General features: G+C 38.6%; 1 protein-coding gene across 1 annotated transcript in view; it reads left to right on the top strand.

The window, feature by feature from the left end:
- The first annotated feature begins 24,795 nt into the window (after nucleotides 1-24,795).
- The window catches only part of LOC127861172 (torsin-1A-like), a 44,238-nt gene continuing 43,125 nt past the window's right edge, over nucleotides 24,796-25,908 (top strand). The window contains exon 1 of the mRNA XM_052399557.1: nucleotides 24,796-24,846. The gene's annotated coding sequence lies outside the window, so the exon portion shown is untranslated. The remainder of the gene's footprint in view (nucleotides 24,847-25,908) is intronic.

Raw genomic sequence — 25,908 nt, 5'->3', positions numbered from 1 at the left:
GAGGGTCCTTAGTATCGTCGATTTGACTTCAGTTGGGAGAGAGCTGACGCCGCTGGCAATCTCTCGGACTGTTTCGTGTAAGTAGTGGCGGGCCTTTCCACTGCTGTCTAGGAGAATACCTGCTGTACCAGGGAGCATCAGGTGCTGAAATTGATGGACCAACAGACATCGGTTGGTGATGCTCCATGATACAGCAGTGGACTGGAGGATGGATGTTGCAGCATACTCCAGTGCAAGTAATCGGCAGTCAGGAGATAGGTTCCTCCATCCTTTTGGTGGCCAGCGTAAACCTTGTACGAGCGTATTTGCCTCATCCGGAACAGAAGACCAATCACGTTTGGAAGGGGGTAGCAGAGGCATTGCCCCACTGACCAGTAGGGCCTTTGCATGTGTTTGTAGGAGTGTGTTGGCAGGGGTCGGCACGTAGTGTTCCACCGCAGACAATGGAGAAGGGAAGTACCTCGCGACCTCGCTTTGAGCCTCGGTGGTTGGGGATGTTGGATGATATACAGGTGTTGAACCTCTGATAGGTGATAGAAGGCATCTGACAGAAAAAGGGACTGTTGTTGTGGGTAACATTGATGAAGTGGTGATGGGACTCCTAATAGTTGATGGTGGCTTGAAAACAGATGCTGTTGGCAGGGAAGGCAGGTTGACAGTGATGGGTGCTTGGAGTGTTGCTGCAGGCGTCGACATCATGGCTGGAACAGGACGGACGGAAGATGTGTTAATAGGTGACAGATTGGTTGAAGATGGCGTCTGGCTGGAGAGTAAAGTGTTGGCTGTGGAAGCGATGACGGCAATTACCTCATTGGTTCTTTGGAGAGGGGCGATTATGGTAGTTAGAGATGGAGTCGGGCTGGAGATTGAACTTGTTGCTGTGGAGGGGATGATGGCAGTTACCTCATTGGTTCTTCGGAGAGGGGCGATTGCGGTAGTTGATGATGGAGTCTGGCTGGAGAGAAAACTGGTGGCTGTGGATGTGATAATGGTAGTGACAGCATTGTTGCTCTGGAGAGGGGCAATTGCGGTGGTTGAAGTTGGTACAGGGATGATCAACGAAGATGCAGGCACTACGGGGAGAGGAGACAAATCAAATGATGGCATGGATTGGAGGGGTAGCTGGACCGGTGATGATGGATTAGACAGGTGAATAGACTTTGGAGACGGTATAATGTCGATTTCGGATTATCGTATTGCCTGGAATACAATGTCGCTCCTCTTCTGCACGCTTGCAACCAACCGGTCCTCAATCCCAAGCAATTGAGCGATATCCATATGAAGATCTGGATAGTCCTCTTCAGCCCAGGGACCTTGAGGTGGAGTCTGCGAATGAGCGATACAATCCTGTCGCCGCTTCAATGCGCTCAAAGACTTTTGATTTTGGAAGATCTCCTTCTTAATGGTCGCCTTATAGACAGAAGGTCCATCTTCCAAATAGGCCACAGCACCGAATTCATGTCGGATGTATGAAACACTGCCAGAAGATTTTCGTTTCGTGGATTTTGCAGACGATTTACATCCCAACTCCCAACCCTTAATCCATGAAGAAATCCCAGGAGATCTACCTGCAGCCCACTTTGTTACAAGATATTTTCATAGGACGCAGTGGCGCTGTTGGGGTTTTCAACTTCATGGCACTTGATGAATGAAGCTGGCTCCGTAGAAAAGTAGAAGGCCACCTTATTGCTGAAAAGGTCATTTGGTGCTACTCGGAGCTCAATGGGGTGCTTTGACTTCGCGTGGTAGCGTAAATCACCAGAACGGCTGAAGAGTTTGGGTCGATGATCAACACAGAAGGAGCAGATGAGTTGATATCCAAATTGGCTTGTATCCTGCAAGTACACAAGGGAACTACCTTACTGATGAGCTGATATACTTTAACGTAGAATCTAATCATTCTCTGGGGTAAATCGCAATCGGGTGATCAAGCCAACTTCATTACTCAGCGTATGGTGCGCACCATTAATCATAGACTTCAATCTTCATTTAAGCATCATCATTTGTATCGGTATCAAATTATCATATTGCAGGATTCATGCAAATTTCAGAAGTTTGCCATCGAGTGATTGCAACCACAGCGAAGATTAAAATATATATATATAATAAAGTGCAGATTGTAATGTTGTAGGAAGTGATCTGTGTGAAGATAACAATTTGTGAGCTGTGTAAATTGTACTGATACATATCTACTTCGCGTTAAGAATCCACTTAGGGATTTCGCTACCGTTGAATCGCATCAACCTGTCAACATGGATTGGTTTAGCTTTGTGTTTCTGGGACTTCTTTATAAGATAGACAAGATCGTCTATCTTTCCTAATACACGATATGGCCCTTGCCATTGTGGACGTAGTTTACTACATACACTTGGTTTGCGTGTTGAATCCAGTAACCAGACAGGGTCACCAACCTTGAATTGCCTATTTTTGCGAGAAGGTCATAATGTCGCTTGAGGTAGACCACCTTTTTCGCAAGAACTTTACGAGCAACATCATGGATGTGTTCCAAATTTACACGTAGGTCTGACAAATAATCGTCAGGAATAGGTTTTTCGTTTGTACCAGACCTAGGTGGCAGTCCAATGCAGGCCTGCAAGGGCAGTGTGATTTCCCTACCAAAAATCATTTTGTTGGGAGACTGTCCGGTGCTAGTATTGATGGAATACCGGTAAGCCATGAGCACTTGTGGCAGAAACTGGTCCCAAGTTCGTTGGTTTGAGGCATAGTACATGGAGAGCATAGTACCTAGAGTGCGGTTAAAGCGCTCAACCATTCCGTTGGACTGCGGATGCAATGGAGTGGACAGAGATGCCTTATTCCCAACAAGTCGCACATGTTTTTAAAAAGAGATCAGGTAAAACAACTACCCTGATCCGAATGTATTGATAGAGGGACTCCAAATCGCGAAACATAATTGTCGACAAATGCTTTTGCAATAGTTTTGGCTTCTTGATTTGGTATCGCAATGGCTTCAGTCCACCGTGTAAAGCAGTCGCATATCACAAGGACAAATGCATTACCAGATTCAGACCTGGGAAACGGCCCATATATGTCCACAGCACACCGCTCTTATGGGGCGAAGGTGTGATTCTGACCTAGGGGTGACATAGGCGGCTTATATTCCTTGCGTGATACGCAATGTGTACACATCACGCAGTACCTCTCAACGTCTTCTCGCATACTTGGCCAGAAGAAAGTTTGCCGAATCTTTCCTAGTGTCTTCTCGACACCCAAGTGAGCACCAGACGGAATGTCATGGAAGTAATAAAGTACATCTTTTCGTCTGTGAGACGGCACGACAATCTGATCCAATTTGTGAAGCTCATCCTCATGCCATGTACGTACTAGGAAACCTCTACTAACGTTCAATCGGTCCCACATGCGCCAAAGGATTTTGACAGCAGATGCTTTGTCGCTGACGGCCTGCCATTGTGGCCTTGTCTCAGAACCTTCAAGAGCTTGAATGAGGTATGCAATGCAAGGATCTCTCAGCTGCTCGGTTATGATTTCTGTGGGTGACCAGTTACTAAGAGAAGCCATTGAAGGTTTGCATTGGGACTTTTTGCTTTGGATTACAGCACGGATTGCGTGAAAGGGCATCAGCATTCCTGTGCTGTGACCCACTACGGTGCGTAACCTCAAGGTTATACATACCAAGCTCCTGTAGCCAGCGTTCAACTTGCCCAGTAGGGTGCTTCAGGTTTTTCATCCAGCTTACCGCAGCATTATCTGTCCGGACAAGAACTGGCTGTCCGTACAAATAGGAGTTAAGTGCTTTCAATGCATTTATTACAGCAAGCAACTCCTTTCGTGTAACACAGTATGCTTTTTCATGGGAGTTGAGAGCCTTACTGTAATATGCAATCACAGTTTCGGTCCCGTTTTGAATTTGTGAGAGGACAGCACCAGTTGCTATGTCACTGGCGTCAGTGTCCAGGACAAACTTGGATCCAGGAACCGGATAACCTAGAATTGGAATTGGTGAGGACGTTAGAGAAGTCTTTAGAGATTTTAATGACTCGTCGCATTCTTGTGATTACTCAAATTTGAAGCTCTTATCCGAAACCTTGTGCAAAGGTTTCGCTTTAAGCGCAAAGTCCTTGACAAAGCGCATATAATATGAGCAAAGTCCCAAAAAGCTCTTTACTTCCTTTGCATCTCTCGGCGTTGGCCATCTCAGCACTGCTTCAATCTTTGCTGGGTCCGTAGAGATACCATCCTCTGAGACAATGTGGCCAAAAAAATTTATTTTATTTTGAAACAAGCTGCATTTTGAGGGCTTACATTTAAGGTTAGCATCAAGAAGCCTTTCGAAGATATGTTCAAGGCGGGCTAAACCTTCGGACACAGTGGCACATGGTACAACAATGTCATCCATATATAGGAGACACTCCTCCCACTGTAGACCTCTTAGAACGTTCTCCATCAGCCTTTCGAATGTAGACGGAGCATTTGCCAGTCCAAAACTCATTACTGTAAATTGGTACAGCCCCATAGTTGTTGTAAAAGCGGTCTTTTCTTTGTCAGCATCACTCACACCGACCTGCCAGTAGCCGCTATTAAGATCAAGCGAGCTGAAATATTTGGCCCCAGAAAGTGAATCGATGCAATCGTCAACCCTTGGTAGCGGGTGTGCATCTTTGATGGTGACGTCATTTAGGCCCCGATAGTCTATACAGAACCGCGGGGTGCCATCTTTCTTGGTCACTAAAACAACTTGAGAAGCCCATGCACTGCTTGACGGCTCTATGATGGCACGTTCAAGCATTTTGGTAACTTCTTCCTGTTCAATTGCACGTTTACCAAGTGGTAAACGCCTTAGCGGTTGCCTCATTGGTGCAGCTTTACCAGTGTTGATGACATGTTTGACTAGTGAGGTTCGCCAAATGTCCTCTGAAGATTTGGAAAAGACAGGACTGTACTTGCATAGCAAGTTTTGAAGATAAGATTTTTCCTGATCATTTTGATGGACTGAACTGCGATCATACAGATCAGTAAGGTGCTCTGGCAAAGTGTTGCATTCAACTTGTTGAGTCACACGTGCAACACGACATTGTTGCGTGTTTTCAAAGAATGGTTTGCAGGTGCCAAGATGCATTCGTTTGAAGATTGTGACAGGTTCTGAACCATAGTTAACAACATTAACTAGTGTGTTTCAACAATACCGCTCATGGGAAAAACTTCCTTTTCAGCCATAACATCAGGATCTGGTTCTACAAAACAAAGGGGTGCTATATATTCAGCAAGGGGAATATTGACTGGAACCCACATTCTAGAATCTGCAGGTATCTTGACCGTGTCACGAACCTCTACACGACATATTTGACTGGAGCCGCACACAGTGTGCAGTGGTACAATATCGGACCCCATCACCAAACAGGACTTTCCGTAATTGATGTGGTCCACGATTTGTCGAAGAAAATCCTGACCTAGGATTCCATCTGAATCAATGTCACCAACCACAAAATTAACATCGTAGCACTCCTTACCAAGCTGAACCACAAGGTCGACTTTGCCAAGGATGTTCATTTGTTGCCCACTCACCGTGTGAAAAGATTGAGTAACTGGGGTCATAGAATTGCAATATTGTTGGATATTTGCAAATGTTTGAGTGGAAATCAAAGAAGTTGTCGCGCCGCAATCAACAAGAAATCAAACAGGCTTAGAAGCAACCGTGCCAGTAACATAGAAACCATTGTTATAAGTGTGTGTATCCGCACCGGCTCGTGCAGAATGCATTGGAACAACGTTATCATAACAAGGTGTGGGTCTGTTAATAATCTGCACCGACTCTTGACCCTCAGAGTCGGTTGAAACTAGTTTTCCGACCTATTGTCGTTCATCTGGTGGCGAGATGAAGAGCCATCAAGAACATATTGTTTCTGCTCAAACATGCGATTGGGCGGTTGTTGATTGTGGTGTAGCATATTGTTGGTGTTTGTGAACCTGTTTCTCTCAGTGTTGTTCGGGCAATCGCGCCAGTAGTGATCATTGGCTTTGCATCCAAAGCAACCAGGTGATTGGGGCTTTTTGTGGCGAGAGTTCTGAAATGGGGGGCCTCTGGAACAGACCTTTTCTAACCTGTCCAGACGTGACTCGATACGCTGAAAACACTTGCACATATCAGTGTCAGAGTTTGTAGAGCTCTCTTCACTGAGTGCCCTTACAAATGTGGAATGTGTACCAAGAACTGCCTCGTAGCGCTCAATAACATTAAGAGCATCTGTGATTGTGCGACAGCCATTATCAATGTACCGACACTGCATATCGGGTGAAACCTGTTTATAAAGTTGATTGAGTGCAAGGCGCTCTTGGGAATGTATGTCCAGGTCTTGGTAGGCTCTCTGGGCCACCTGGCGTAGGTCATCCGCTAGAGCTGCAATTGATTCACCCTTTTTGCCTGCGCCGGCTGTCGAACTTTAAAAGCCAAAGGTTTTGATGCTTGCTGTTACTGAAGCGCGTAAGTCTTCTACAGAGCAGAAAATAATCCCTTTTTTCAGATTGGGGCAAGCTCATGTAGCATGACCTTGCAGAGCCACGTACGCAGCTGGCCAAGACAAGACATTTGGATTTATCATCCCATTCAGAGAGCTCTGCACAGTCCTCAAAGTGTGACATGTATGCTTCAAAGTAACCGGAGCCCTCATAATTATCTGGCCTTATCAATGAAGGATGAACTACTGGAATTGCAGGGGGTGCAAAGTTACCTCGATGTTCGAATCGTGGTCTACTAAGTTGTGTTTCACGATGCGTGTGTGAACTGTTATTGTTTGAAGAGAAATAGTGTTCTGCATCGCCTGTCACATTGACAAAACGATCGTCATCGGGCATGTGCCGATCAACTGAAGGGCGATGGTTTTGAGTATCATTTTCGTCATTCTCATGGTGCTGATTTTCTGTGTTTATGTTGTCTGAAGTGTCATTATTTGAACGAAGATTAAATGAGATATCAGGGTCTGGGGATGCCATCTTTTATGTGGTGTAGATAATGTAGTAGTTGTAGTTGCACGTAGTAATAGTTGAGTGTGACCTCGGTTTACTGATTTGTGTGATTAAATAAATTTAAACTGCTTTAATATCAATGTGTTTGTTTTTCTTTCTAACGTTAGGCTGGGTTCGTATCACTCGGAAAATTATTTAAAAATAAACCGCGCTTCTGACACCAATTGTAATACTTAGACACTTCTAAATTGTCAGGATAGAACAAACGACCGAGTTAAGGTTTAACAAATCTATTCAAATCGTAGAACGCGACTTAAAAAGTTTGGTTTACGAATAAATAACTATAAGTATGATGAAGGTGCGCAGCATCACTGTTACTTGATTAATATTTAATAACTTAAAATAATACTTAAGAGTTTACAGAACTATTCCCTACCATTATGATGGCTTTAGCTTAAGCTGGTAGGTTTCCGACTTTTAAATGACGTGGATTTTGAGTCATTGATTGAGGTGAAGAATCCGTGATGCTGCGCGCTATTTATAGTGAAGATGCTTTAGGATTCCGAAACTTAGGCGTCTCAACCAATCAACGTGCACTTAGGAATTCCTTAACCAATTAAACAAGTTTACAAAGAGCGATTTTCCTAAACAGCATTTCGGAATCCTAAATCAACAAAGTAAGTCAATAATATGGTTTGTTACATATAAAAAGCAATTTGTATTAAAACATATTACATTAATACATAATATCAGGCAGAAATGTTCTGCATTTAAAGTCTGTTAAACATTTTAATAATACAATGGAAACATGAAATTATATGATGCATAGGCTTTCTACGCGTAACAAAATAGTTCCAAAGCATTTGCAACTGGAACATAACTTTACCAAAATGCAATACACGAATGCATCCTTAAATTAATAATACAAGTGAAAGCCATTAATTTTGGAGAACAATAGTTAGGAAAAACAAATTATATTGTGCAATTGAAAATGTAGGTCGTATTCCTACACAGCTGGCTGACAACGTCATAGTAAACAAACATGGAGCGTATATTTGGATTAGAATTACTGAATTGTGATGAACAATGGATTGTTAGCAAGTATCTGGAGTTAATAAAACATATGTAAGTAGATTTAATTGATAATATCATAACTATTACATATTACAGTATGTAAGAAAGTCAGTGCCTGTATGTGAATTTGTGCTTCGATCGGTAAAAGTCCGGATAGAAGATATACTGCCGCATTGGCTGTGTTGTCTGGAAGTCTAGGAATTTCTTTAACAAACTTTCTTTAGAATGCTTCGAGACAGTTTATAATGCGTTCAGGAGGTAATAACAGTTCCAATCCATATAAAAGCACGGGAAGAACATAAGATTTGTAAAGATGAATAATGGACAGTACATTTAGTCCCGCTTGCCCTTTGTAACCACTACCGAATACACTATATGCTTTTCTTCTTGCTTTTTTTTAATTTTCATCCACATTAGCTTTTTGGTTGTTCAGCAAAGTGTAAGTTTGTATAATACCGAGATGTATAGCTCTTTGCACAGATGGGATTTCGTCATTGTTCATGAAGAGGGGAGTAGACACGCCCTTTTTACGTTGGTGACTAACATGGATATGCACGCTCTTGGTAGGTTGTAACAGGTATCGCTCCATATTGGCAAATTCTGCTGAAATGTTTAACAGTTCCTGAGCTTCATTGACCGTCTCGACACATAAGCATAAATCGTCTGCACAAGCACTGGCCGAACATTTGACGTCACCGATAGTGGATCCCACCCTGGCTTCTTGTAGGCGATCAAGCAGCGGGTTAACGTAGACCTTGTAAAGGTCGGTGCTCAGTACTCCTCCCTGTCTAACGCCATGCTGAACACTGAACTAAGCCGAGACTCGCCCCTTCCATTTAACTGCACTAGTGGAATCCCTATGGAAGCTATCGATTAGGGACCAATGTTTGTCGAATACTCCAATGTGACCCAGTCGTCGAATAAGGTGTTTGTGGTCTACCACATCAAACGCAGATCTCGCATCCAAAAATATCAAATGCATTTCGGATCTATTATCATGACATTCACGATACAGTTCTTCTATTAAAAAAGCTGAATTTAGCGGTGAACAGTTCTTAGTAAAGCCCCATTGGAATATATTCTGACTGTTCTTTATGTTTGGTGCTATTCTATCACGCAGTATTGCTTCAATGACCTTGCCAATCACCGGTAGAATTGTTATGCCCCTATAGTTCCCTAAAACATTGGGTTCACCTTTATTTTTGAATATGGGAGTCACCACACCTCTCTTCAAAGCCGCAGGAAACAGTCCACTAGCAAATACATAAGATACAACCTTTAAAAGATACTCAAAGCTGCTTTCTTCACAGTTCAATATATGTTCGACTGACATGTTGTAAACATCAGGCGCTTTACCAGTATTCAGACTTTTAACTGCTTTTTCAAGTTCAATTTTAGTTACAGGTTGGACGTATTGATTGCGGTTCATATTCACAGTCAGTTCGTATTCAATATTAACGATTTCATCATATACATTGTCGAAAAGGTCATTGGCAGCCTGTTGCCCAATCTTCTTGGTACCGTTGGTTACCTACGTATAAATCAGTAATAAACCTGCCCTGCTTGTTACGTTGGCTATTCACTAGCTTATGAAATGTTCTAGAGTCATATTTACTGCTTTCAATTATCTTCTGTTTTAGTTCATAGTCTTTTTTCGCAATTGCCAACCTAACACTGGATCGTAGTGCCCTCTTAGCCAAGTTCTTTTCAGTAAACAAACTACTCTCTCCACGAGGTCTACCCGCCCGCTTCCAAGCTTTGTATGCACTTTTCATGTTCATGACATTGTTTCTAATATCTGGGTTCCACACCTTTAACTTAGGTTTAGAATTTAACGGTTTCCTTCTACTGGCAAGATTTGACGCAGATTCACTTATAAGCTCACAGAAATCTTTAACAACCTCCTCGACATTATCATCATTAATTTCAGTTTCTAAGGTTGCGAGACCGTCCTTTACCCTAATGGAATATACGTGTTTATCAATAGTTCTCCATTTCACCCTAGTGCTTATTACGCTCTCTTCTGGCTTTATATTTAAAGTAAAATTACACAAAAGTTCAACCTTATAGGATAGTCATCCGAAGTATTTGTCCGCAGGTCATTAAGTACGGTCTTTCTTGAAGTGATTAGCACTGATGGCACGTTGTACAGAAAAAAGTCTATCTCGGTGCACTCATTGCCTCGAGGGTCAAGGTATGTTTCCCCGGAATTCTCAAATTTAAGATCAAAGTCATTTACCAGTTCTTTCAAGTAATTAAGTCTTCTAGATCCATGAGCCCCTCCAAGATTTTCATTAAAGTCGCCGCCCAAAAGGATATAATTGTCAGTGTTATATTTTAAAATGATTTCCCTTAACTGGTCCACACAATCGCAAAACTCAGTCACATTACCGCTCAACCCCCGACAGGGCATGTATACAGACACTATGACTAATCCCTTATTGTCTTTGAAGTTAGAAAGTTGCAGGCATTGAATTTTGTTTCCTCCGTCGTCAAGCACTGTCAGTTTTGGATCAAGTTCTTTCTTCCATAACACACCTACCCCCACCAAACCTCGCGGAAGCTGTGTAGGCAATAATGGGTCATTATAATCTGTACCTTTTCCAACATAATTTATGTTTTCGTTAGCTTCACTTAAGAGATCAATTTGAGACTGAAATAGCCAATGTTCTTGCACAAGTATAATATCGTTACACTTAAAAATGTCCGCTATGGCGAGTGTACTAGTCACAATGTTCTTACAATTTAAAGAAGCTATCCCTAACGTTTTTGAAGACTCGCTTCTAGGTTCAAAACTAACACTCGGTTCTGACCCTTGCGCTATCTGGGAATGTTCCGATGTTTGACGTGGTACAAAAAAGGATGCTGATCAGGAAAGCTCCTTACCCTAGTGCCCGCCGGTAGATACATCAACGGTTGACCATGGACATGTCTAGGCACTACTGACACATGTTCGCTATGACGGTCTACACTATTGCGGTTCGGTACGCTCTCTACTCTGTTGTCGCTGTTGTGCATTGCTGTAGAAACCACACTTGTCGTTGACAGCGTAACAGGGGGACAGCTGTTAATGTTCGTAAGGACCGGCGCAGTGCAAACACTGGCGGCGGCTGTCGAAACCACCCTAGTCGTTGACCGAGTAACAGGGGAAACGCTGTTAATGTTCCCTAGGTCCGCCATATCACAAACACTGGCGGCTGTCGAAACCACACTAGTCGTTGACCGAGTTACAGGGGAAACGCTGCTAATGATCATAAGGTCCGGCGTAGCACAAACACTGGCGTCGGCTGTCGAAACCACACTAGTCGTTGACCAAGTTACAGGGGGAACGCTGTAAATGTTCGTTAGGTCCGGCATATCACAAACACTGGCGGCTGTCGAAACCACGCTAGTCGTTGACCGAGTTACAGGGGGAACGCTGCTAATGATCATAAGGTCCGGCGTAGCACAAACTCTGGCGGCGGCTGTCGAAACCACACTAGTCGTTGACAGGGTTACAGGGGGAACGCTGTGAATGTTCGTAATGACCGGCATAGCACAAACACTGACGCCGGCTGTATGTACACCTATATCACTCGCGGCTTCTAGTACACGATTGCTTGAAACAATATGGCGCTTATTGTGCGGAACAGAGATATTCTCGCAATTAGTATCATGCAAAAAATTGTCTTTAAATATAAACTGCCCAAGTTCACTTTCTATTTTGTCAAAAACAAAGTTAGTTAGTCTATCTTGTAATTTAATCAATCTAGCCTGTATCGTGCTATTACAGCCAGTCTGAACATTTTCTCGCGAAGACTCATTAGGAATTGGATCGGCATCATGCCGCTTATCATTAACACATTCGCCCGCCTCAAGACGTCTAAGTCTCTTAGCAACCGTTTGCAGTGGAATTTGTAATTCTTCATTACGGGCTTTTAAACGTTTACAATTGGATTCTAATTTATTAAGGTCTTTAAGTTTTTTTTTTGGTTTGTAAGCTGGAGTATCTTAACCTCTTCTTCCTTTTTCTTTACTTTCAGTTTACGTTCACGTATATCACTCAACTTAGTTAAACAAGAACATTCTGCACTACTAACTTCAACACTCTGCACTAGCTTCTGCCTGGAGGTATCGTTGCTACTTTCGCGCGACTCGACACTTGCAGCAATAACAGTAGTGATTATCTCTGACTCTTGTAACTGACCACTGTCCATTTCATCGTGTAAGATATCGAGAGCCACCGTGCTCTCTGTTACCTTGGTTACCTTTGGAATTTGTAAGCGTAAATTAGAGTCTGATTTTGATTTTGACATAAGTTTTGGTTGTTTCTTTTTGTCAATATGTGATGCAACACAGTATGTTTTTAAAGACGTTTGTTCATAAAGGCTATCACCAGTTTGTTCGCATTCATTTAACGTTTTAGACGGTGCACTTGTGTCAGAAGTTTTACAAAATCTACAGCAAAACAACTCGTCAGGAGACGAAGCCAATTGTTAAATTTCATCTTTCTTAAGCTTTTGGCAATGATAATGGATCCAATGAGAACCTTTGGTACACAGCACACTATTTGTTTTGCATGCACGGTTACAACCTGGGCATTTATCAGAGTCTTTTCTACAGTTATTGATGGTTATCGCTGCACAAGCTGCAGACAGAGCATTTGTACATTGTTTTGACAGAAATTCAGTTAACTTTTCAACCAGCAGGTCATTAAACACTTTCAAATCTATATTGTTGCTTACACATAGAAAGGCCACAATAGCATTTATATTTGGCATATCGTCTTCCAGAAATTCCATACAGTTTTTACCATTAAGGGAAATCTACTTGTGGTTATATAAACATGTTTACCTGTTCAGCTAGCAATTATTTGCCGGAAGTATATTCGAAAAATATTTCTTTTCAATTTCGACAATTTATAAAATATTACCTATCCATTTGTTCTTAAGTTTTTATAATTTGTTTATGCGGTATTTTCAAGTTATCTAATCAAATAAATATAATATGTAAGCAATATTTAATAAATTCGTAAATGCGGATCAATACAAACTGCTGACAAAGATGGACGACAGATGAAATTAAATCGGGAGGAGACTTAAATGTATCAAGATTCTATTGAATTAGTGAATTTCACGTAAGCGTCATTGTTATGGAGATAATAGGAAAATGATATAGTTTCATGAAATATATTTTATAACATCATAACTCCTCTTGATCGCATGCTATGCAATTGGAAACTTGGACTTTTTCCAAAATCTATAAATAGCAATTCATGGTATAAACATGTTCATTTTGAAATTCGCATAGTGTCGTTGTGGGGCTTTATTGACGCAATTCAATGGTAGTAGTACCTTAAATATAACTGGCCAATACTGTTGGTGGTTTTATTTGGTTCATTTGTGTTCTTTTTAATGGATTTGAGAATTCGCCATATATTGGATAATTTTTGCTAAAAATGTATACATATGTAGAAATAATATATAATTATTTAAACCATATGTAAATTTTATTTATTTATTTTGGGTATTACTGATCATTTTTATATTTTTTTAATTTCTTCAATGTGGGGTCATTTTGGCACTTAACATGAACCTTAATGGTGAAATAATCTGTTCTATACTAAGCATGGATTGCTCAAAGTTGCTTATATTCGTCATTGTTGGTGAAAGAAGAACCCCTAACATTTTTTCGTGTGAAAATACCGGGAACAATCTGTACTCCACCAACTGATTTACATCATCATCTCAACATGTGATCTCGTTTGGTAAGTGACTCATTATGCTTAATATCTGAACTTTGTGACCATATTATCAAATGTTTTATAAGAACAATACATAAACCGCCACAAAACGCTATATAGTGTTCTAGCAGCAGGTGGCTCGAATAATTATCACGCGCTTTCGTTTTAAAAACAGGTTCGTTTCTGAATTTGACTTGTAAATTATAATTCAATGACATGTTATGAAAGATTTTAGACAGTCGTTTGACCCTTTTCATATAAAATACAATGTAGAGACTATTTTTCGGTTAAAAAAAAGTTACATACTTTTTTTTACTAATGGTTGGTAGTTAATGTAGGGAAAACAATAAAAAATCAGATTTTGCATTCTTTTTGGACAGAACCAATAACCTTATGCTAACAAATAAGATCTGCAAAGTTCAGACCTCGTGTTTGCACCAAATTGCAGTTGTTTGACAATATCTAATAGGAAATGAATAACAAAATCATGCGTGGCACGCATGAGGAGCTGGTTCAACGCATGAGAGATTGTAATACAAAAATGGATCTGGCTTTAGGCCACAACATATTGATTAAATGTTAGTCAGATTTGCTGCACATATAAATCTTAAAACGAAATAAAAATATTTTTATTTTGCGCCCTTTGAGCAGCAACAATTTTGCAATGCACCTATTCATTAAGGCAGGGGATATGTCAGTGAAAGGGGGTGAAAATTACATATCTTTAGGGTAGGGATAACTTATGGTCTTTAAAAATCAACTAGGAATTTATAAGATTTAATTCTTGTGTTAGGTTTAAGAAATAATGTCTCAACATTTTGGAAAAACAACCATTGAAACTAATTGACAGCTCCCTAGCAAGTACATTTTGAATCTTTAAAAAGGAGATTTTAACTTTTGGCGGAAGTCAATATTTCTTGCTGCAGAAACAGATCACAGCTTTGAAGGTAAATTGTGAGCAATCTAAACGTATGGGAGACACTTTTCTAGGTAAATAAACACAGGACAGGGATGAAATAAATGAGAAGTGTAGTCAAAACTAGGATTGCATTCTGTTTGAATGTTCTGTGCATGGCATGAAATGGGTAAAATTTCTCATTTTTTATTAAAATCAAGGACCATAGTTTCACAATTGAAGAAGCCAGCCTTTTCTTTGGGCGTATTTTCAATGTATGTTTCCTATGTTATGACACTGACACAAAAAGACTTTCCTGTATCACTTTCTGTTTTGATGAAATGTATATGACTGTTTGCGGCCTCTCAGAACACAAAATTTGGTAAAAATATATCCCCTGCCATCTTACAAAATAGACTGTTATAACGCTATGCGTTACTAGATTGGTTTATTATAAAAAAATGGCGGCGTTGGTCTGTCTTGTCGCATCGGCCGAAGACACAAATGGAAAAGTTAATTTTTCCCCATGGGAAAGAGTCATTGCATAGCAGATGATTTTAGTAACTTATTTACATTACAGCCAACGCGGAACAAACATAATCCTTGGTCACACCACAGCCAGAATAATTAGTACTCTACGGCCTCGTCATGTTTTCACGTGGCGTATCGCCCAGGCACTCACTCAACATCAATCCCCGCAACAACGCTGAGTCTGAATTTCCCTCGCGTACTTTCGCGGCATAAATCCTACGCATACGTACGCGGATAGAGTTCAAAGATATACACCTATATGTGCATTTGTGTAGCGTCGAAACCTAGATTTACGCTACTTTCATGTTATTATTTTTACGTTTTAATAAGCGGATTTGATGTTTATATGATTCTTTATAGACAATTTATATAATGACACGTCCTAAAATATATTCCACAAATAATGCGCTTTAACAAATTATTGTTGAATTAATTAAGCATAACTGTAATGTTTCGTTCGATTCGTAAATGAGCATTATTCAATATGTAATCAGAAACATGCTTCCGAGTTTTAATTCTTACGCGACATTAACAATTAAATTCTAGCGTCAAATAAACAGTGCTTATCCTTTATCTCAAAAAAAGCGCGCGAAAATTATGCAGACATGTAGAATGTTGCATGAAAAGTGTGGGTGTATTTTGTGTTGTATAAATACATGAAAATCACTTCAGAAGGTTGACGCGTGTTCATTGGGAAAAAAAACCCGCCCTGTTGGTCGTTATTTCATCACATCTTTAAATAAAAACAAATGCCAACTTTTATTTGATACTTAATACAACAGGCAAATAGTTGTTTTTCTTGAAATTATGGAGCACTTTTATTGTAAATATTTACCAGAATTTGCTATAAAACTGGAATATACGGGATAATCGGGTAATGAGTAGCGACAGGAAAAATAGTAAGTATGCAGTAATAGATTACATTAAATTAATTATGATTTTTTAATATTATTATAATTGCTCCTTTAAAATTTATTGACTAACTAATCGTTTTTTAAAGATTTTTATTTTATGATGCGCATCGACTCGGCGTCATATCGCGGCTTGCCTCGGCGGACAGATGCGAAGCATCGCGTTGAAATGCAACGTGCCGCCGCATACTGACGCGGCTTCAACGGCCGACTCGGCATCGGTTCGTTGCACCTTGACTCTGCGGATTGCGAAATATGTTTGTTCCATGTTGGCTGTACTGTATATCAGCCGCATTTACATCAGGATGTGAAATGTCACCAGTATGCATATATTTGGTAAAAATCTGCAATAAACTTGTTGCTATTGATTAAGTTAAAAAAGCCAAGATAACATGCAACCGAGTGTCGCCGTTGAAGTCGACAAAAGAGAATGCGTCTAATATAAATTGTACACGCCTCCTATCTACTAGTTCAAACTGTTGATGGCTAAGTTCAAGGTGTACAATTATGCCCCAAAAACATGAACTTAACATAACTGCAAAAGTGAAGAAACTTTCCGAACCTCAACAACTTTACTTGGTTTTGATTGACTTTTTTATATGAAATACAAAACGTCTACTACCCATTTCTTATTTTTCTTTCATTACCAAGTTACGTTGTTTTTTTTACTTTACAAAACTTAAACTTCTCATTAAATAACTAATTTGAACAGTGCTAAACTAACAAAAGTAATGCATCGAGTATTGTATAATACCATAACCTACTATGTTTAGAACTAATACAAATGCAAGATAGTTCCTATCAGTGTTGTTTTCTTCCAAAGTTACAGCCTCTTACAGGCTGGCAAAAAGTTAAAAAAAATCCCAAAATTTCCAAAAAAATAAGTTAAACTTTTAAATAAATACAATTGGTCATACAGAAGTTTAATTCCCTAGCAGTTTTATAATATGAATTTTAAAAAGCAGTTAAATATATGCACTTATTAACAATTGGTATACTTATAACTGTTATTTATAATTGTTATAATGTTTAAATTTTCCCTATGGTTTATCGCACTTTTTCCCGAATCAAAAAGGCATAGGCTGTAAAATATAATGTGAAGAAAAATCACTGCTTATGTTTAATGTTAAAATTTAATGTATTATTAATAGTTTCATGTTATTTAACCATCATTGACGGAAAGCTGAGTTTCTTACATGTGTAAAACTTTGATAATGAAAACTAATTTAAGTAGTCACTATCTGGTGTGAGTAAGCAGAACAGCTATTTGAGATTTTTAACCAGGTTTTCAAAGAAAACTGGGTATTAGATTGGCGAATGTCGGCGGGCTAGCGGGCATAACAAGCTTGACCTTTGAATGACCTTGACTCTCAATGTCAAAATATTAAATTTTGCTAAAATTGCCATAACTTCTTTATTTATGATTTGATTTGATTGATACTTTGACAAAACAACTCTTACCTGACATACCACAATAGACTCCACCCAAACCATCGCCCACTCCCCCCGAATCTCTCCCTCAATCCACCCCCCCCCATTTTTTTATTAAAAGATCATCTAACAAATGACCACCACACCCTCACACTATACCCGACCCCACCCCCACCCCAAAAAAATAATTTTTATTCCCCTGGTAGGGTGGCATATAGCAGTTGAACTGTCCGTCAGTATGTCAGTCAGTTTGTCCGTCCGTCCGAAAAAAACTTTAACATTGGCCATAATTTTTTCACTATTGACGATAGCAACTTGATATTTGGCATGCATGTTTATCTCATGGAGCTGCACATTTTGAGTGGTGAAAGGTCAAGGTCATCTTTCAAGGTCAAATGTCAAATTTATGGCGTCTGTCCGTCCGAAAACTTTAACATTGGCCATTACTTTTTCAATATTGAAGATAGCAACTTGATATTTGGCATGCATGTTTATCTCATGGAGCTAAACATTTTGAGTGGTGAAAAGTGAAGGTCAAGGTAAAAAAAAATATAAAAATTCAATGCTACATTCTCATGAAGCTGCACATTTTGAGTGGTGGAAGTTCAAGGTCAAGGTCATCCTTCAAGGTCAAAGGTCTTTCTTTTTTTTCAAAGCAGTGTTCTCACGAAGCTGCACATTTTGAGTGGTGGAAGTTCAAGGTCAAGGTCATTCTTCAAGGTCATGGTCATCCTTCAAGGTCAAAGGTAAAAAAAAAATTGCCGAGTGGTCTTCAACACGTGCCAAAATCTGTGAAAAGGCCCCTTCGAAGAAATATGTTAATACATGTACTACCGATGAGTTGATTATTTATATATTGTTTATATAAAGATAAATGCAGCATTTTGTGACAGTACAGATATTCTTTAATTCTACATTTTCAGCAGAATGTTGTTTTTATGTCCCCCACCACTATATTGGGGGACATATTGTTTTTGCCCTGTCTGTTGGTTGGTTGGTTGGTTTGTTTGTGCAAACTTTAACATTTGCCATAACTTTTGCAATATTGAAGATAGCAACTTCATATTTGGCATGCATGTTTATCTCATGGAGCTGCACATTTTGAGTGGTGAAAGGTCAAGGTCATCCTTCAAGGTCAAATAAATGGGGACAAACACATCGCTTGTTTTTATAAGTTTAAATTTGTTCATGTTGTAATTAATGCATGCCTTTCAACAGCAGCTTTATCATTGTCAACAGAGTTGCCATAATCAATAAAATGTAATTGTTTTTATTTGGTTCTTTGTGTTTTATGCCCCCCCCCCCCCGATAGGGTTGAATATACCAATCATACTTTCCATCTGTTAGATGTTTATGAAATAAAAATACAGAACAACAACCAAATGTGCATGCTTTGTTATTTAAAACAATACACACACAAATTCACAAGCATACAAGCATTCCATATAAAATTGGCATAAGCATATGCTAAAATTAGAAATACAAATTGCCAACTAAAATGTAATAACCATTCCTCTGCACTGTCTTCAGAGTGTCTGAAGAGGTTCGCTCCTTTCAACTACTATGCTAGCTAGACTGAAAATTGCCTCAGCATAGAGGATCAACTCTTTATGGTACATACAAGTCACAACTAAATCCATTATTTTTACAAAAAGATTTAGGAATACAGCATCATATACACGAAATATTGTTTGAAAGAATCTTACAGGTACACAAAGTACCGTAGTTTTCATCCAATCTTCACCAAACTTGGTCAGAATTTGTATCTAAATGATGTCTAGATCAAGTTTGAATATGGGCTATGCCGGATCAAAAACTAGGTCATTGGGCCATTTAGTGCGTTTTAAACATTCAGCATGTTGTCTGCTCTCTAATTCAAGTAGTTTTCATCCAATATCTTTACCAAACTTGGTCAGAAGTTTTATGATCTCCAAGTTTGAATATGGGCCATGCTGAGCCAAAAACTAGGTCACAGGGTCACTTAGTGCATTATTTAACATTAAGCATGATGTCCGCTCTCTTATTCAAGTAGTTTTCATCCGATCTTCATCATACTTGGTCAGAAGTTTTTTCTAGATGATGTGTAGGTCAAGTTCGAACATAGGCCATGTCGGGTCAAAAACTAGGTCATTGGGTCACTTTGTGCGTTTTAAACATTGAGCATGTTGTCGGCTATTTTTTGTTAAGACAACATGCAAAATATTATGTGTCAATGCGGCATGTGGGGGTATTCGTCACGTCTGTGGCAAAGCTCTAGTTTGAATCAATTTCATATTTATCTGCTATTTCCTTTAACAATGGAGCCTGAAGATTAACAAGACAACAACACAATTGTAAATTTTTTGTCGCTAAATGTCTGTATTGTGCAGGAATATGATCTGAAATATCATAATTTTTTATCCTTTCATTTGCCCTTTCTACATGAATTCGGCTCCTTCCAATTTTCAAGCAAAGTAAAGCTTCCTCTTTTGTGAAATGACCTTTACTAGAAAGAAAAGGAGGAATGTTTGAAGAAACCCCAGCAGGAAGTTTATCTAAAATATTGAAGCCCTTATCAGCCAAAATCAAGTCACCTGGTTTAAGTTGCTCTAATATTTTCGAGTGATCAACAATAGATTATGTAGACCCTGGATAAAGATCTGAACAAAAAACTAATGCACCATTTGGAGCAACACATGTAACAGCTTTTACAGTGTGTCTACTTTTATAATTACTATAAGAAAGTGTTTGATTGTTCATGTTACAAGGAACATCCTGCACAATTTCTGTAGCATCCATTGCAATTCTTGCAGAACTAAAGTCTTCAAATTACTTGGGCATGGATCCCTTGCATTTGAGTTGGCTTGGAATTCCTACTTTAAGTAAAATTCCTTCAAACAATATTTCATGAAGCACAGAAATATATGTATTTATAATGTTCGAAACAGTTCCTCTGCTTGTATCGATTCTAACTGCCAAATCTTAGTCCTTACAATTCAGACGTAATTTCATAAGGGTGATTAATAGTTGATCCTCTAGGCTGAAGCAGGCTACAATCCAGCCAGCATAGTAGTTGAAAGGAGCTAACCAATTCAGAACACACACCAGGACTTGGAAGACATCGACAGGAAAAGATGTGTAGAGCAGCATCTGAAATAAAAAAGTGTGACATGAACATATTGAGTTGTGAGTGAGCAATGTTTTAACTGCGGTAGGAAATAAAAAGGATTAGAAATTATATACAAAATAAAGCTTTTTAATACAATCAACATTACATTTGTACTCCACTGACTACTCCATAATTTGTGTAACAAAAAATCATTCGGATTCAGTGATATAATTATTCTATATATTCCAACTTAAAAAGAAAAGTAATTAGCCACTTATAAGTATTCAAGCGATGTGTTCGTCAGAAACACAATGCCCCGACTGTGCCGCTTTGAAATATTTTATTTATTTTTTACCTTTGACCTTGAAGGATGACCTTGACCTTGAACTTCCACTACTCAAAATGTGCAGCTTCATGAGATACACATGCATACCAAATATCAAGTTGCTATCTTCAATATTGTAAAAGTTATGGCCAACGTTAAAGTGTTTTTTTCGGACGGACGGACAGACTGACATACTGACTGACGGACAGTTCAACTGCTGTATGCCACCCTACCGGGGGCAAAATAAAAGTCATTTATATACATGTGCACAGTATCGAAATGATGGATCGTGCCGAATTTCATATGGAACAACTATTACGAAAAAAGAAACTTGTATTATAACCAGAATGAATGATATATTTTGTTATGTATTTTTTCATTGAGTACATTTAACAAGTATAAAAACAAATACCTTATCATGGTCACCAATAATGTCCTGAACCGACATTTTGGATGGGCGCACTTTCATGCGGCCAAGTTCACCCTCTAGACGGGCTATCTCCCTTTTTAACTCTTGAACTGCAAATGGAAAATAATGAAAACTTTTATTATTAAAATGTTGCTGTATATTGAATGTCAATCAGTGATTTTTTACATGCAAGTCCTGCATCCTGTACTCACAAAAACCTCTAGGTATGCAAAGTTTCGAATTATGTGAGTCCCAAAAATGCATTGAAATTCCTCAAAAAATAATATCGTTTAATAATTGGACTCATTCTTTCATTTCTGGGGATCATAGATTTGCCAGTTATTGAGTCCCAGGACTCAGATTAGAAAATTTGTTAAAAAAATCACTTGTAACGTGTGAGTATTAAAGTAAGCATAATTGAAAAAATTCTGTAACATACTAGATTTTGTTGGTAGTTCAGCATCAATGTCATCATAAGCCCTGTAGTCATGCATGTAATAATTATGGTCCTGGGAAATTGTAGTAACAACTACATGTATGCTTTCTTTCACATCTTCCCTTTCCTTCACATTCGGCCTTTTGCATCTGTTGTAAGAAAATAAAAAATATAGCAAAAACGGAAACTGAAAAAACTTTATCAGAAGAGAAATTATTGTTATTATCCACTTCTTTTATAACAGAATACCAACTATAAACATAAAATGAGGACATCTGGTATCAGCACCATTGAATGGTCATTCCGAAACATCATATACTTAGTACATTCTACTACACATTCTGTACTCACATTTAAACTGTTAAATGAAAATTGTATTTGCTTATGTTAAAAAACAACAAACAAAATATAACATGCTATAATAAATATTATACTACTATATAATACTATGATATTTAAAAAAAACAACAGAAAGTTAACTTAAACAAAATTTTGTTCCGTATATAATTTTAGTAATTTTCCTTTTAGGTGTGTTCATTTCTGGGAAATGTAGATCTTTCTTCTGGTAATCAAAAATAGTTGGTTCATTTTCTTTCTTGCCATCTACAAAAAGACAGCTACATATCCGGTCATTCCCGTTAACATCTCCGTCCGCTCGTCTGGAAATAAATTTAAAAAAATTCATTACGTATGATATTGGTGTAAATAATATCTGCAACATTCCATTTCATATAATCATTAAACAAATTATACTGTCATAAAATGTGTTTTCTTGTTAATAGATACATGTTATACCAATCGATACATTAAATAAACTTAGACGTCTTTGATTAAAAACATATGCTTTAAACTTGATACTTACTCTACAAATATAAATGTTTAATGTATATAAACAAAAAAGTTGGCGTTAACAATCCGAAACGTATCATATCCGAAAGCGTTCACACTCGTCAAGGGTAAACAAACTGGTTTGTGAGTGTGCAAACAAAATCACTATACCTGCATCTATCAACCCATTTCTTCTTCTCCTTTGGGTTTATGGGGAACCTGAACAGACTACAGGCTCCATTGCCCCCAGTCCTGTTCACACAATGAATGGCAACGCAATACACCAGTTCAATGATATAGCTGATATACCCGGAAGTTCAAAAGCGAAAGTGAAAGTAAAAGAGACTTACATACCAGATTATTTTTTAAGAAAACCGTTTTTTAAAAACGTACTGGTGCACGAGACTTATCTTTAGACATTGTATGAAATTCAACAGTTTTTTGTAGAAATGCGCACACAACTTCTTGTTTGGATTTGTCTAATTTCGTTTCAAATATGCGCGGTGTCGAGTTGCGTTGTTGTGTCCGGTGTTGCCGGTATTGTAGCTGTTGCTGCTGCGAGTTACACCTGCACCCGATTGTATAAACGCTGGTTAAAGTTACCGCTCGGTAACATTCAAATCTTGGTAAGTTTGCGGTTATTCAGGTATGGTAACCTTCAAGGTAACTCGATTGTATAAACACGATAAACCGCAAAGTAACCTAACCGCGCATAGTGGAATTTAACCACCGGTAACTTTAACCAAAACATTCCCACAATGCATTTTCTAATGACGTAATTTTCGCGCGAAGTGTCACGCTTATAAACAGCGTCATGTATTTTTTATCAAATTCATTTACAAATGAATTCACAATAAAATAAAGTGTAAATTTTAACTATGAGTTCATCAAAATGACCAGGGACAAATTGATAATGATGTCGGGATTTGCATCATTTAGCGGAATCCCTGGTGCTTCCAAACTGCAAGAGAGTGCTTACAAAGAAGTCTATTCTTCTAGTTGTTCTAGATGTAACATAAAAATTATACATGGTCGTCGTAACATGCAAGACTATTCTTCTAATTTGGCTTATGTTTACAATAAACTTACTTACTTTCTTGTACAATAAGGGAATTTACCATAGACAAATAAAACATTGTTCAAGTTTAAATATATCTTTGTATGCAGAAATCTGCAAATGCCACCGAGTTCACCAACGGCTATTATTTGTGTCGTGTTCTGAGAAAACTGGGCATAATGCATGTGCGTAAAGTGTCGTCCCAGATTAGCTTGTTATGTTCGCACAGGCTAATCAGGGACGACACTTTCCGCCAAAAATTGATTTTTGCTAAGAAGGGACTTCATTTTAACAAAAAATGTCATAAAAGCGGAAAGTGTCGTCCCTGATTAGCCTGTGTGAACTGCACATGCTAATACGGGACGACACTTTAAGCACATGCATTATGCCCATTTTTCTTAGAACACGACACATTTGATAAACTGCTCCGGTTCATTTTAACAGCAGTAATGTACATAGAGTACATGACGTAGCGTGTGACGAAGAAGAAAGTTTATTGAGTTCTCATTTGAATATAATGATATGATGGCATGAGGGTCTTTATTTTACTATGCTAAAATAATTATCAAAGACCCTAGATGCAAACTCGTCAATTATTGAATTAAATGGATTATTTATTGATTTTAAAGGATTATTAAAGGTTAGATTCTAGTTCGAACGTGTTTTGTTTTTTTTGTTTGTACTTTTATTGTTCCCTGTTCTCGGAGAAATGATTTTAACATGGGCGCCATTGATGCATCGGATCACACACGGCATACCCATAATAGAATATAAGAAACACGTTCTGTGCGTCCTTAAATTCGTCGTCCGAAGTCGGAAATCGTATTGCCCTGTAAATTAAGTCAAATAAAGTGTCAGTCGCTGCAATTTGTTGTTTACTCGTCGAAATTGTGAAGGTCGTCGATGGTTAGCTTTTATAATGTCGCGCGCCGCGGCCATTTTATGTAAGTTACCTCTCGGTTACCTGTACTTACCCACCTAGGGAAGCAGGGTATGTTTTAACTGGGTTTCAACCGATCGGTATAACTAACCAAATTTTAATACAAACGCTTACCCACCAGTAACCAACATGTTACCGACTTTTAACCGCCGGTATGTGGTTAACCGGCGGTTTAACTGTTTATACAATCGGGTGCTGGTTGTACTGTCGATGTTTCGAGTGCTGCGATGATCACTGGCTCTCCACTAACGTAACTCGTGAGTATTTTTCTTGCATTTTATACAGAGTTGGAGTTCATGACGCGGTGCTCTTTCTATCAATGTTATTATAGTCTGTAGCGTAATTTATGTCAATGCTTAAAAGCTAAAAATGAAACATTCAATAACGCGACTAGGGCGATTTTGGTATTATATCAAAATGCTTTGTAAGCATTTTTTGGTTTATATGTAAGCACAGTAAAACACACTGTAATAAAACACTTTATTTTAGAATTGTCACTAACTCTGCGATCCAAGATCTATGGGCCCGTATTCACCAAACAATTCTTAGACTTAAGTCTAACAATAAAGAAAATTCTTTAAATTAGAATATTCAATAATTTATTTAATTTTGAGTCAAACGTCGTATTAACCACCTCTATCTACATCATTATTCTTGTAGAACATTTTGTGAATGACATAATCACCAGTGGTAGCTTGTATATATTCAAACACTGAACGCATTTTTGTTGGTTCTTAGTCTTTTCTTTATTCTTAAGTCTAAGAATGGGTTTGGTGAATACGGACCCTGGACAGCATCTTGTCACATAAATGGTGGTGAAGCAGTTACATGGTCACTTTCGATACCAGCCGAGAAAGGCTTTAGTACTTTCTTTTCATGGAGGACATGGAACCGGAAAGACATATGTGAGCAAAATCGTTGCTGAGCACCTGTTTGCGCTGGACATGCAGAGTAAATATGTCCATTTCATATCAACATCCACAGATTTGTCAGATGGCATTGTATCCACCAACAAGGTAAACGTTTTCATAATGTATGTATAGTTGCATACGTATATGCTTTGGGTTGTATTTCCTTAGACAGGTCTGCTCCTTATGAAACATCTACGCTATATATCAGACTTGTAAAAATGAATGTTTGGGATTTATTTCCTACAATAATTCTGCTCCATTTTGAAACATCTAGCAATGTATCAGACTTGTTTTACTGCAACAATTTGATTTTGAATAAGTGTTTGATTTTATGCGTCAGTATCAAAACTACAATGCATGTGTGGTATTTCAGATGAAACTTCGCGAGAGGACTGAAAAAGCCTTGCG

Source organism: Dreissena polymorpha, chromosome 15, assembly GCF_020536995.1.
Source record: "Dreissena polymorpha isolate Duluth1 chromosome 15, UMN_Dpol_1.0, whole genome shotgun sequence".
NCBI classification, from domain to species: Eukaryota; Metazoa; Mollusca; class Bivalvia; order Myida; family Dreissenidae; genus Dreissena; species Dreissena polymorpha.
This window is presented reverse-complemented; position numbering and strand designations above follow the sequence as displayed.